We start from the raw sequence: 15,211 nt of genomic DNA on the forward strand, positions 1-15,211 counted from the left end.
CCCCCGCACATTGACTCTGCACCGGTACCCCCCGTATATATAGCCTCCCTACTGTTATTTTATTTTACTTTATGCTCTTTTTTTCTCAACACTTTTTGTTGTTGTTTTGTTCTACTTTTTTATTACAAATAAATGCACTGTTGGTTAAGGGCTGTAAGTAAGCATTTCACTGTAATGTCTGCACCTGTTGTATTCGGCGCATGTGGGCAATAAAAAAAAAAAAAAATTGCAAGCCCAATGCTTGCACGGTGCTGCTCATGGCAACCTCATTTCGCTGAGTCTACCTTTAACATGTGATAAAAATACAACAAAACAGATTGACCGGAATGACATTTGCTAGTGGGTGCCAAAAATAACTATCTGAAAGCATCAATAACACAGCATCAATAACTAGCATCCATACCCAGCATCAATAACCCAGCATCAATAACCAAGCTTCAATAACCCAGCATCAACAACCCAGCTTCAATAACCTAGCATCAATAACCCAGCATCAACAACCCAGCATCAATAACCCAGCATCAACAACCCAGCTTCAATAACCCAGCATCAATTACCCAGCATTCCTAACCCAGCATCAACAATCCAGCATCAATAACCCAGCATCAATAACCCAGAATCAATAATCTAGCATCAATAACCCAGCATCAACAACCCAGCTTCAACAACCCAGCATTAATAACCCAGCATCAATAACCCAGCATCCATACCCAGCTTTAATAACCCAGCTTCAATAACCCAGCTTCAATAACCCAGCATCAATAACCCAGCATCAATTACCCAGCTTCAATAACCTAGCATCAATAACCCAGCATCAACAACCCAGCATCAACAACCCAGCTTCAATAACCTAGCATCAATAACCTAGCATCAACAACCCAGCATCAACAAACCAGCATCAATAACACAGCATCAATAACCCAGCATCAATAACCCAGCATCAACAACCCAGCTTCAATTACCCAGCATTCCTAACCCAGCATCAACAATCCAGCATCAACAACCCAGCATCAATAACCCAGCATCAATAACCAGCATCAATAACCCAGCATCAACAACCCAGCATCAATAACCCAGCATCCATAACCCAGCATCCATAACCTGGCATCAATAACCCAGTATCAACAACCCAGCTTCAATAACCCAGCATCAATAACCCAGCATCCATACCCAGCATCAATAACCCATTATCAATAACCCAGTATCAATAACCCAGCATCAATAACCCAGCATCAACAACCCAGCTTAAATAACCCAGCATCAATTACCCAGCATTCCAAACCCAATATCAACAATCCAGCATCAATAACCCAGCATCAATAACCCAGCATCAATTACCCAGCATCAATAACCCAGCATCAACAACCCAGCTTCAACAACCCAGCTTCAATTACCCAGCATTCCTAACCCAGCATCAACAATCCAGCATCAACAACCCAGCATCAATTACCCAGCATCAATAACCAGCATCAATAACCCAGCATCAACAACCCAGCATCAATAACCCAGCATCCATAACCCAGCATCCATAACCTGGCATCAATAACCCAGTATCAACAACCCAGCTTCAATAACCCAGCATCAATAACCCAGCATCCATACCCAGCATCAATAACCCATTATCAATAACCAAGTATCAATAACCCAGCATCAATAACCCAGCATCAACAACCCAGCTTCAATAACCCAGCATCAATTACCCAGCATTCCAAACCCAATATCAACAATCCAGCATCAATAACCCAGTATCAATAACCCAGCATCAATTACCCAGCATCAATAACCCAGCATCAACAACCCAGCTTCAATAACCCAGCATCAATTACCCAGCATTCCTAACCCAATACAACAATCCAGCATCAATAACCCAGCATCAATTACCCAGCATCAACAACCCAGCATCAACAACCCAGCATCAACAACCCAGCTTCAATAACCCAGCTTCAACAACCCAGCATCAACAACCCAGCTTCAATAACCCAGCTTCAATAACCCAGCTTCAATGTCGGCTAAAGAGGATCTGATTGAATAGAGTCCTAAGTGACCCAGTGCCTGCAACCCACACACACACACACACACACACACACACACACACACACACACACACACACACACACACACACACACACACACACACACACACACACACACACACACACACACACACACACACACACACACACACACACACACACACACACATGGTTTGCACTGTAGAGTCTGGCTGGGCCCACACACAGATGCTGGTTTTGCTCTCTGGTTAGGTCCTTGTTGTGGCTTCCTGCCCTGGGCAGCACACATTACACTATCACACCTCACCTCACCACATTCCTTACCACACACAGAGACAGAGAGAGAGGGGGGGAAAAGGTCCAGGAAAAGAGCTGAAAACTGAACAAATCAATCCATTATTTAGTAACCTACAGAAGGAAACATTGTTTAAGATCAGAGAGGTTGATGGAAAGGTTTAAATCCATGTCATCATTCTACCACAGCAGTAGCTAACTCCTGGTGTGCAGGCTTTTCTTCCAGCCCTGCTATAACACACCTGCTTTAGCCAATCAGAGCCCCGATGACAAGCTGTTTATGCAACAGGTGTGTTAGTGCTGAGCTGGAACAAAATATCTAAAGGACAGGGCATCTCACTGTAAAGAGATGTTCACCCACTCAGGTAAATATATTACTACCATACAGACATTTTGCGCCCCCCGGAGTCACTGACCACCTCCCGGAGACACTTGAAACCCCAACTCTTTAAGGAATACCTGGGATAGGATAAAAGTAATCCTTCTACCCTCCCCCCAATCATAAGGTGAATGCAGCAATTTGTAAGTCGCTCTGGATAAGAGCGTCTGCTAAATGATGAAAATGTAAATGTAAAATGTAAAATGTGGAGGAGATCTTTGTGGGCTATACTCAGCCTTGTCTCAGGGTAGTAGGTTGGTGGTCTGTTGATATCCCTCTGGTGGTGTGGGGGCTGTGCTTTGGCAAAGTGGGTGGGGTTATATCCTGCCTGGTTGGCCCTGTCCAGGGGTATCGTCGGACGGGGCCACAGTGTCTCCCGACCCCCACCCTGTCTCAGCCTCCAGTATCTATGCTGCAATAGTCTATGTGCCGGGGGGCTAGAGTCAGTCTGTTATATCTGGTGTTATTCTCCTGTCTTATCTGGTGTCCTGTGTGAATTTAAGTATGCTCCCTTTAATTCTCTCTCTCTCTCTCTCTCTCTCTCTCTCTCTCTCTCTCTCTCTCTCTCTCTCTCTCTCTCTCTCTCTCTCTCTCTCTCTCTCTCTCTCTCTCTCTCCGTTTCAACATCTTGAAGAACAATCTGGCTGAGGCTGCAGAGGGGAGGACGGCTCATAATAATGGCTGGAATAATTCAATGGAATGATATCAAACACATCAAAGACGCGGTTTCCATGTGGTTGATACCACTCCATCTATTCCAGCCATTATGAGCCGTCCTCCCCTCACCAGCCTCCACTGGATCTGGCCTTAATGGCCATGTACTCTTATAATCGGCACAGCCAGAAGAGGACTGGCCACCCCTCAGAGCCTGGTTCCTCTCTAGGTTTCTTCCAGGTTTCCAGCCTTTCTAGGGAGTCTTCCTAGCCACCGTGCTTCTACATCTTGAGGTGTTACTACGGAGAGACACAGAGAACGATGTCGGTACATTTGAGCCTGTGTGTCCTGTAATGCTGTGTTTGTAGTAGAGGGAATGTGACACACACACTTGGAAGGGTCCGTATGAATATCCTGTAGTCCACCTCTGATCCCCTCTAGCTGCTGGCAGCACCTCTAGTGGTCACCTGGTGTTCAACAGTCTGTATGGCAGCACCTCTAGTGGTCACCTGGTGTTCAACAGTCTGTATGGCAGCACCTCTAGTGGTCACCTGGTGTTCAACAGTCTGAATGGCAGCACCTCTAGTGGTCACCTGGTGTTCAACAGTCTGTATGGCAGCACCTCTAGTGGTCACCTGGTGTTCAACAGTCTGAATGGCAGCACCTCTAGTGGTCACCTGGTGTTCAACAGTCTGTATGGCAGCACCTCTAGTGGTCACCTGGTGTTCAACAGTCTGTATGGCAGCAACCTCTAGATAGTGTACTCACAGGTAAGTAGTTAGGTGACTGAGGGGTAAGGTAGGGTAGAGGGGGTAGGGGGGAGGGTAGAGGGGGTAGGGGGTAGGGGTAGAGGGGGTAGCGGGGTAGGGTAGAGGGGGGTAGGGGGTAGGGTAGAGGGGGTAGCGGGGGTAGGGTAGAGGGGGTAGGGGGGGTAGGGGTAGAGGGGGTAGCGGGGTAGGGATAGAGGGGGTAGGGGGGTAGGGTAGAGGGGGTAGCGGGGTAGGGTAGAGGGGGTAGCGGGGTAGGGTAGAGGGGTAGCGGGGTAGGGTAGAGGGGTAGCGGGGTAGGGTAGAGGGGGTAGGGGGTAGGGTAGAGGGGGTAGCGGGGTAGGGTAGAGGGGGTAGGGGGTAGGGGTAGAGGGGGTAGCGGGGTAGGGTAGAGGGGGTAGGGGGTAGGGTAGAGGGGGTAGCGGGGTAGGGTAGAGGGGGTAGGGGGGTAGGGTAGAGGGGGTAGGGGGTAGGGGGGGTAGGGTAGAGGGGGTAGGGGGTAGGGGGGTGGGTAGAGGGGGTAGGGGGTAGGGTAGAGGGGGTAGGGTAGAGGGGGTAGGGGGGTAGGGTAGAGGGGGTAGGGGGGTAGGGGGTAGGGTAGAGGGGTAGCGGGGGTAGGGTAGAGGGGGTAGCGGGGGTAGGGGGTAGGGGGTAGGGGGGTAGAGGGGGTAGGGGGGTAGGGGGGTAGGGGGGTAGGGGGGTAGGGTAGAGGGGGTAGGGGGTAGGGTAGGGGGGTAGGGGGTAGGGGGTAGGGGGGTAGGGGGGTAGGGGGTAGGGTAGAGGGGGTAGGGGGGTAGGGGGTAGGGGGTAGGGGGTAGGGGGGTAGGGTAGAGGGGGTAGGGGGGTAGGGGGGTAGGGTAGAGGGGGTAGGGGGGTAGGGGTAAGTATAGATACATACTGTAGTGTATTTACAGGTAAGTAGTTAGGTGGCTGAGGGGGTAAGTATAGATACATACTGTAGTGTATTTACAGGTAAGTAGTTAGGTGGCTGAGGGGTAAGTATAGATACATACTGTAGTGTATTTACAGGTAAGTAGTTAGGTGGCTGAGGGGTAAGTATAGATACATACTGTAGTGTATTTACAGGTAAGTAGTTAGGTGGCTGAGGGGGTAAGTATAGATACATACTGTAGTGTATTTTACAGGTAAGTAGTTAGGTGGCTCGAGGGGTAAGTATAGATACATACTGTAGTGTATTTACAGGTAAGTAGTTAGGTGGCTGAGGGGTAAGTATAGATACATACTGTAGTGTATTTACAGGTAAGTAGTTAGGTGGCTGAGGGGTAAGTATAGATACATACTGTAGTGTATTTACAGGTAAGTAGTTAGGTGGCTGAGGGGTAAGTATAGATACATACTGTAGTGTATTTACAGGTAAGTAGTTAGGTGGCTGAGGGGTAAGTATAGATACATACTGTAGTGTATTTACAGGTAAGTAGTTAGGTGGCTGAGGGGTAAGTATAGATACATACTGTAGTGTATTTACAGGTAAGTAGTTAGGTGGCTGAGGGGGTAAAGTATAGATACATACTGTAGTGTATTTACAGGTAAGTAGTTAGGTGGCTGAGGGGTAAGTATAGATACATACTGTAGTGTATTTACAGGTAAGTAGTTAGGTGGCTGAGGGGTAAGTATAGATACATACTGTAGTGTATTTACAGGTAAGTAGTTAGGTGGCTGAGGGGTAAGTATAGATACATACTGTAGTGTATTTACAGGTAAGTAGTTAGGTGGCTGAGGGGGTAAGTATAGATACATACTGTAGTGTATTTACAGGTAAGTAGTTAGGTGGCTGAGGGGTAAGTATAGATACATACTGTAGTGTATTTACAGGTAAGTAGTTAGGTGGCTGAGGGGTAAGTATAGATACATACTGTAGTGTATTTACAGGTAAGTAGTTAGGTGGCTGAGGGAGGGTAAGTATAGATACATACTGTAGTGTATTTACAGGTAAGTAGTTAGGTGGCTGGAGGGTAAGTATAGATACATACTGTAGTGTATTTACAGGTAAGTAGTTAGGTGGCTGAGGGGTAAGTATAGATACATACTGTAGTGTATTTACAGGTAAGTAGTTAGGTGGCTGAGGGGTAAGTATAGATACATACTGTAGTGTATTTACAGGTAAGTAGTTAGGTGGCTGAGGGGTAAGTATAGATACATACTGTAGTGTATTTACAGGTAAGTAGTTAGGTGGCTGAGGGGTAAGTATAGATACATACTGTAGTGTATTTACAGGTAAGTAGTTAGGTGGCTGAGGGGTAAGTATAGATACATACTGTAGTGTATTTACAGGTAAGTAGTTAGGTGGCTGAGGGGTAAGTATAGATACATACTGTAGTGTATTTACAGGTAAGTAGTTAGGTGGCTGAGGGGTAAGTATAGATACATACTGTAGTGTATTTACAGGTAAGTAGTTAGGTGGCTGAGGGGTAAGTATAGATACATACTGTAGTGTATTTTACAGGTAAGTAGTTAGGTGGCTGAGGGGTAAGTATAGATACATACTGTAGTGTATTTACAGGTAAGTAGTTAGGTGGCTGAGGGGGTAAGTATAGATACATACTGTAGTGTATTTACAGGTAAGTAGTTAGGTGGCTGAGGGGTAAGTATAGATACATACTGTAGTGTATTTACAGGTAAGTAGTTAGGTGGCTGAGGGGTAAGTATAGATACATACTGTAGTGTATTTACAGGTAAGTAGTTAGGTGGCTGAGGGGTGGGTAAGTATAGATACATACTGTAGTGTATTTACAGGTAAGTAGTTAGGTGGCTGAGGGGTAAGTATAGATACATACTGTAGTGTATTTACAGGTAAGTAGTTAGGTGGCTGAGGGGGTAAGTATAGATACATACTGTAGTGTATTTACAGGTAAGTAGTTAGGTGGCTGAGGGGTAAGTATAGATACATACTGTAGTGTATTTACAGGTAAGTAGTTAGGTGGCTGAGGGGTAAGTATAGATACATACTGTAGTGTATTTACAGGTAAGTAGTTAGGTGGCTGAGGGGTAAGTATAGATACATACTGTAGTGTATTTACAGGTAAGTAGTTAGGTGGCTGAGGGGTAAGTATAGATACATACTGTAGTGTATTTACAGGTAAGTAGTTAGGTGGCTGAGGGGTAAGTATAGATACATACTGTAGTGTATTTACAGGTAAGTAGTTAGGTGGCTGAGGGGGTAAGTATAGATACATACTGTAGTGTATTTACAGGTAAGTAGTTAGGTGGCTGAGGGGGGGTAAGTATAGATACATACTGTAGTGTATTTACAGGTAAGTAGTTAGGTGGCTGAGGGTAGGGTAAGTATAGATACATACTGTAGTGTATTTACAGGTAAGTAGTTAAGTGGCTGAGGGGTAAGTATAGATACATACTGTAGTGTATTTACAAGTAAGTAGTTAGGTGGCTGAGGGGGTAAGTATAGATACATACTGTAGTGTATTTACAGGTAAGTAGTTAGGTGGCTGAGGGGTAAGTATAGATACATACTGTAGTGTATTTACAGGTAAGTAGTTAGGTGGCTGAGGGGTAGGGTAAGTATAGATACATACTGTAGTGTATTTACAGGTAAGTAGTTAGGTGGCTGAGGGGTAAGTATAGATACATACTGTAGTGTATTTACAGGTAAGTAGTTAGGTGGCTGAGGGGTAGGGTAAGTATAGATACATACTGTAGTGTATTTACAGGTAAGTAGTTAGGTGGCTGAGGGGTAAGTATAGATACATACTGTAGTGTATTTACAGGTAAGTAGTTAGGTGGCTGAGGGGTAAGTATAGATACATACTGTAGTGTATTTACAGGTAAGTAGTTAGGTGGCTGAGGGGTAAGTATAGATACATACTGTAGTGTATTTACAGGTAAGTAGTTAGGTGGCTGAGGGGTAAGTATAGATACATACTGTAGTGTATTTACAGGTAAGTAGTTAGGTGGCTGAGGGGTAAGTATAGATACATACTGTAGTGTATTTACAGGTAAGTAGTTAGGTGGCTGAGGGGTAAGTATAGATACATACTGTAGTGTATTTACAGGTAAGTAGTTAGGTGGCTGAGGGGTAAGTATAGATACATACTGTAGTGTATTTACAGGTAAGTAGTTAGGTGGCTGAGGGGTAAGTATAGATACATACTGTAGTGTATTTACAGGTAAGTAGTTAGGTGGCTGAGGGGTAAGTATAGATACATACTGTAGTGTATTTACAGGTAAGTAGTTAGGTGGCTGAGGGGTAAGTATAGATACATACTGTAGTGTATTTACAGGTAAGTAGTTAGGTGGCTGAGGGGTAAGTATAGATACATACTGTAGTGTATTTACAGGTAAGTAGTTAGGTGGCTGAGGGGTAAGTATAGATACATACTGTAGTGTATTTACAGGTAAGTAGTTAGGTGGCTGAGGGGTAAGTATAGATACATACTGTAGTGTATTTACAGGTAAGTAGTTAGGGTGGCTGAGGGTAAGTATAGATACATACTGTAGTGTATTTACAGGTAAGTAGTTAGGTGGCTGAGGGGTAAGTATAGATACATACTGTAGTGTATTTACAGGTAAGTAGTTAGGTGGCTGAGGGGTAAGTATAGATACATACTGTAGTGTATTTACAGGTAAGTAGTTAGGTGGCTGAGGGGGGTAAGTATAGATACATACTGTAGTGTATTTACAGGTAAGTAGTTAGGTGGCTGAGGGGTAAGTATAGATACATACTGTAGTGTATTTACAGGTAAGTAGTTAGGTGGCTGAGGGTAAGTATAGATACATACTGTAGTGTATTTACAGGTAAGTAGTTAGGTGGCTGAGGGGTAAGTATAGATACATACTGTAGTGTATTTACAGGTAAGTAGTTAGGTGGCTGAGGGGGGGTAAGTATAGATACATACTGTAGTGTATTTACAGGTAAGTAGTTAGTGTGGCTGAGGGGTAAGTATAGATACATACTGTAGTGTATTTACAGGTAAGTAGTTAGGTGGCTGAGGGGTAAGTATAGATACATACTGTAGTGTATTTACAGGTAAGTAGTTAGGTGGCTGAGGGGTAAGTATAGATACATACTGTAGTGTATTTACAGGTAAGTAGTTAGGTGGCTGAGGGGTAAGTATAGATACATACTGTAGTGTATTTACAGGTAAGTAGTTAGGTGGCTGAGGGGTAAGTATAGATACATACTGTAGTGTATTTACAGGTAAGTAGTTAGGTGGCTGAGGGGTAAGTATAGATACATACTGTAGTGTATTTACAGGTAAGTAGTTAGGTGGCTGAGGGGTAAGTATAGATACATACTGTAGTGTATTTACAGGTAAGTAGTTAGGTGGCTGAGGGGGTAAGTATAGATACATACTGTAGTGTATTTACAGGTAAGTAGTTAGGTGGCTGAGGGGTAAGTATAGATACATACTGTAGTGTATTTACAGGTAAGTAGTTAGGTGGCTGAGGGGTAAGTATAGATACATACTGTAGTGTATTTACAGGTAAGTAGTTAGGTGGCTGAGGGGTAAGTATAGATACATACTGTAGTGTATTTTACAGGTAAGTAGTTAGGTGGCTGAGGGGTAAGTATAGATACATACTGTAGTGTATTTACAGGTAAGTAGTTAGGTGGCTGAGGGGTAAGTATAGATACATACTGTAGTGTATTTACAGGTAAGTAGTTAGGTGGCTGAGGGTAAGTATAGATACATACTGTAGTGTATTTACAGGTAAGTAGTTAGGTGGCTGAGGGGTAAGTATAGATACATACTGTAGTGTATTTACAGGTAAGTAGTTAGGTGGCTGAAGGGTAAGTATAGATACATACTGTAGTGTATTTACAGGTAAGTAGTTAGGTGGCTGAGAGGGTAAGTATAGATACATACTGTAGTGTATTTACAGGTAAGTAGTTAGGTGGCTGAGGGGTAAGTATAGATACATACTGTAGTGTATTTACAGGTAAGTAGTTAGGTGGCTGAGGGGGGTAAGTATAGATACATACTGTAGTGTATTTACAGGTAAGTAGTTAGGTGGCTGAGGGGTAAGTATAGATACATACTGTAGTGTATTTACAGGTAAGTAGTTAGGTGGCTGAGGGGTAGGGTAAGTATAGATACATACTGTAGTGTATTTACAGGTAAGTAGTTAGGTGGCTGAGGGGTAAGTATAGATACATACTGTAGTGTATTTACAGGTAAGTAGTTAGGTGGCTGAGGGGTAAGTATAGATACATACTGTAGTGTATTTACAGGTAAGTAGTTAGGTGGCTGAGGGGTAAGTATAGATACATACTGTAGTGTATTTACAGGTAAGTAGTTAGGTGGCTGAGGGGTAAGTATAGATACATACTGTAGTGTATTTACAGGTAAGTAGTTAGGTGGCTGAGGGTAAGTATAGATACATACTGTAGTGTATTTACAGGTAAGTAGTTAGGTGGCTGAGGGGTAAGTATAGATACATACTGTAGTGTATTTACAGGTAAGTAGTTAGGTGGCTGAGGGGTAAGTATAGATACATACTGTAGTGTATTTACAGGTAAGTAGTTAGGTGGCTGAGGGGTAAGTATAGATACATACTGTAGTGTATTTACAGGTAAGTAGTTAGGTGGCTGAGGGGTAAGTATAGATACATACTGTAGTGTATTTACAGGTAAGTAGTTAGGTGGCTGAGGGGTAAGTATAGATACATACTGTAGTGTATTTACAGGTAAGTAGTTAGGTGGCTGAGGGGGTAAGTATAGATACATACTGTAGTGTATTTACAGGTAAGTAGTTAGGTGGCTGAGGGGTAAGTATAGATACATACTGTAGTGTATTTACAGGTAAGTAGTTAGGTGGCTGAGGGGTAAGTATAGATACATACTGTAGTGTATTTACAGGTAAGTAGTTAGGTGGCTGAGGGGTAAGTATAGATACATACTGTAGTGTATTTACAGGTAAGTAGTTAGGTGGCTGAGGGGTAAGTATAGATACATACTGTAGTGTATTTACAGGTAAGTAGTTAGGTGGCTGAGGGGTAAGTATAGATACATACTGTAGTGTATTTACAGGTAAGTAGTTAGGTGGCTGAGGGTAAGTATAGATACATACTGTAGTGTATTTACAGGTAAGTAGTTAGGTGGCTGAGGGGTAAGTATAGATACATACTGTAGTGTATTTACAGGTAAGTAGTTAGGTGGCTGAGGGGTAAGTATAGATACATACTGTAGTGTATTTACAGGTAAGTAGTTAGGTGGCTGAGGGGTAAGTATAGATACATACTGTAGTGTATTTACAGGTAAGTAGTTAGGTGGCTGAGGGGGTAAGTATAGATACATACTGTAGTGTATTTACAGGTAAGTAGTTAGGTGGCTGAGGGGTAAGTATAGATACATACTGTAGTGTATTTACAGGTAAGTAGTTAGGTGGCTGAGGGTAAGTATAGATACATACTGTAGTGTATTTACAGGTAAGTAGTTAGGTGGCTGAGGGGTAAGTATAGATACATACTGTAGTGTATTTACAGGTAAGTAGTTAGGTGGCTGAGGGGTAAGTATAGATACATACTGTAGTGTATTTACAGGTAAGTAGTTAGGTGGCTGAGGGGTAAGTATAGATACATACTGTAGTGTATTTACAGGTAAGTAGTTAGGTGGCTGAGGGGTAAGTATAGATACATACTGTAGTGTATTTACAGGTAAGTAGTTAGGTGGCTGAGGGGGGGTAAGTATAGATACATACTGTAGTGTATTTACAGGTAAGTAGTTAGGTGGCTGAGGGGTAAGTATAGATACATACTGTAGTGTATTTACAGGTAAGTAGTTAGGTGGCTGAGGGGTAAGTATAGATACATACTGTAGTGTATTTACAGGTAAGTAGTTAGGTGGCTGAGGGGTAAGTATAGATACATACTGTAGTGTATTTACAGGTAAGTAGTTAGGTGGCTGAGGGTAAGTATAGATACATACTGTAGTGTATTTACAGGTAAGTAGTTAGGTGGCTGAGGGGTAAGTATAGATACATACTGTAGTGTATTTACAGGTAAGTAGTTAGGTGGCTGAGGGGTAAGTATAGATACATACTGTAGTGTATTTACAGGTAAGTAGTTAGGTGGCTGAGGGGTAAGTATAGATACATACTGTAGTGTATTTACAGGTAAGTAGTTAGGTGGCTGAGGGGTAAGTATAGATACATACTGTAGTGTATTTTACAGGTAAGTAGTTAGGTGGCTGAGGGGTAAGTATAGATACATACTGTAGTGTATTTACAGGTAAGTAGTTAGGTGGCTGAGGGTAAGTATAGATACATACTGTAGTGTATTTACAGGTAAGTAGTTAGGTGGCTGAGGGGTAAGTATAGATACATACTGTAGTGTATTTACAGGTAAGTAGTTAGGTGGCTGAGGAGGGTAAGTATAGATACATACTGTAGTGTATTTACAGGTAAGTAGTTAGGTGGCTGAGGGGTAAGTATAGATACATACTGTAGTGTATTTACAGGTAAGTAGTTAGGTGGCTGAGGGGGTAAGTATAGATACATACTGTAGTGTATTTACAGGTAAGTAGTTAGGTGGCTGAGGGGTAAGTATAGATACATACTGTAGTGTATTTACAGGTAAGTAGTTAGGTGGCTGAGGGGTAAGTATAGATACATACTGTAGTGTATTTACAGGTAAGTAGTTAGGTGGCTGAGGGGTAAGTATAGATACATACTGTAGTGTATTTACAGGTAAGTAGTTAGGTGGCTGAGGGGTAAGTATAGATACATACTGTAGTGTATTTACAGGTAAGTAGTTAGGTGGCTGAGGGGTAAGTATAGATACATACTGTAGTGTATTTACAGGTAAGTAGTTAGGTGGCTGAGGGGTAAGTATAGATACATACTGTAGTGTATTTACAGGTAAGTAGTTAGGTGGCTGAGGGGTAAGTATAGATACATACTGTAGTGTATTTACAGGTAAGTAGTTAGGTGGCTGAGGGGTAAGTATAGATACATACTGTAGTGTATTTACAGGTAAGTAGTTAGGTGGCTGAGGGGTAAGTATAGATACATACTGTAGTGTATTTACAGGTAAGTAGTTAGGTGGCTGAGGGGTAAGTATAGATACATACTGTAGTGTATTTACAGGTAAGTAGTTAGGTGGCTGAGGGGGGTAAGTATAGATACATACTGTAGTGTATTTACAGGTAAGTAGTTAGGTGGCTGAGGGGTAAGTATAGATACATACTGTAGTGTATTTACAGGTAAGTAGTTAGGTGGCTGAGGGGGGGTAAGTATAGATACATACTGCAGTGTATTTACAGGTAAGTAGTTAGGTGGCTGAGGGGTAAGTATAGATACATACTGTAGTGTATTTACAGGTAAGTAGTTAGGTGGCTGAGGGGTAAGTATAGATACATACTGTAGTGTATTTACAGGTAAGTAGTTAGGTGGCTGAGGGTAAGTATAGATACATACTGTAGTGTATTTACAGGTAAGTAGTTAGGTGGCTGAGGGGTAAGTATAGATACATACTGTAGTGTATTTACAGGTAAGTAGTTAGGTGGCTGAGGGGTAAGTATAGATACATACTGTAGTGTATTTACAGGTAAGTAGTTAGGTGGCTGAGGGGTAAGTTATAGATACATACTGTAGTGTATTTACAGGTAAGTAGTTAGGTGGCTGAGGGGTAAGTATAGATACATACTGTAGTGTATTTACAGGTAAGTAGTTAGGTGGCTGAGGGGTAAGTATAGATACATACTGTAGTGTATTTACAGGTAAGTAGTTAGGTGGCTGAGGGGTAAGTATAGATACATACTGTAGTGTATTTTACAGGTAAGTAGTTAGGTGGCTGAGGGGTAAGTATAGATACATACTGTAGTGTATTTACAGGTAAGTAGTTAGGTGGCTGAGGGGTAAGTATAGATACATACTGTAGTGTATTTACAGGTAAGTAGTTAGGTGGCTGAGGGGTAAGTATAGATACATACTGTAGTGTATTTACAGGTAAGTAGTTAGGTGGCTGAGGGGTAAGTATAGATACATACTGTAGTGTATTTACAGGTAAGTAGTTAGGTGGCTGAGGGGTAAGTATAGATACATACTGTAGTGTATTTTACAGGTAAGTAGTTAGGTGGCTGAGGGAGGGTAAGTATAGATACATACTGTAGTGTATTTACAGGTAAGTAGTTAGGTGGCTGAGGGTAAGTATAGATACATACTGTAGTGTATTTACAGGTAAGTAGTTAGGTGGCTGAGGGGTAAGTATAGATACATACTGTAGTGTATTTACAGGTAAGTAGTTAGGTGGCTGAGGGGTAAGTATAGATACATACTGTAGTGTATTTACAGGTAAGTAGTTAGGTGGCTGAGGGGAGGGTAAGTATAGATACATACTGTAGTGTATTTACAGGTAAGTAGTTAGGTGGCTGAGGGGTAAGTATAGATACATACTGTAGTGTATTTACAGGTAAGTAGTTAGGTGGCTGAGGGGTAGGGTAAGTATAGATACATACTGTAGTGTATTTACAGGTAAGTAGTTAGGTGGCTGAGGGGTAAGTATAGATACATACTGTAGTGTATTTACAGGTAAGTAGTTAGGTGGCTGAGGTAGGGGTAAGTATAGATACATACTGTAGTGTATTTACAGGTAAGTAGTTAGGTGGCTGAGGGGTAAGTATAGATACATACTGTAGTGTATTTACAGGTAAGTAGTTAGGTGGCTGAGGGTAAGTATAGATACATACTGTAGTGTATTTACAGGTAAGTAGTTAGGTGGCTGAGGGGTAAGTATAGATACATACTGTAGTGTATTTACAGGTAAGTAGTTAGGGTGGCTGAGGGGTAAGTATAGATACATACTGTAGTGTATTTACAGGTAAGTAGTTAGGTGGCTGAGGAGGGTAAGTATAGATACATACTGTAGTGTATTTACAGGTAAGTAGTTAGGTGGCTGAGGGGTAAGTATAGATACATACTGTAGTGTATTTACAGGTAAGTAGTTAGGTGGCTGAGGGGTAAGTATAGATACATACTGTAGTGTATTTACAGGTAAGTAGTTAGGTGGCTGAGGGGTAAGTATAGATACATACTGTAGTGTATTTACAGGTAAGTAGTTAGGTGGCTGAGGGGGGTAAGTATAGATACATACTGTAGTGTATTTACAGGTAAGTAGTTAGGTGGCTGAGG

General features: G+C 42.4%; 1 protein-coding gene across 1 annotated transcript in view; it reads right to left on the reverse strand.

Moving 5' to 3' along the window:
* The window catches only part of LOC121587366 (leucine-rich repeat-containing G-protein coupled receptor 6), a 164,494-nt gene that overhangs the window by 148,194 nt on the left and 1,089 nt on the right, over window positions 1–15,211 (reverse strand). The gene's annotated exons all lie outside the window — the stretch shown is intronic.

Source organism: Coregonus clupeaformis, chromosome 24 (genome assembly GCF_020615455.1).
Source record: "Coregonus clupeaformis isolate EN_2021a chromosome 24, ASM2061545v1, whole genome shotgun sequence".
Classification (NCBI taxonomy): Eukaryota; Metazoa; Chordata; class Actinopteri; order Salmoniformes; family Salmonidae; genus Coregonus; species Coregonus clupeaformis.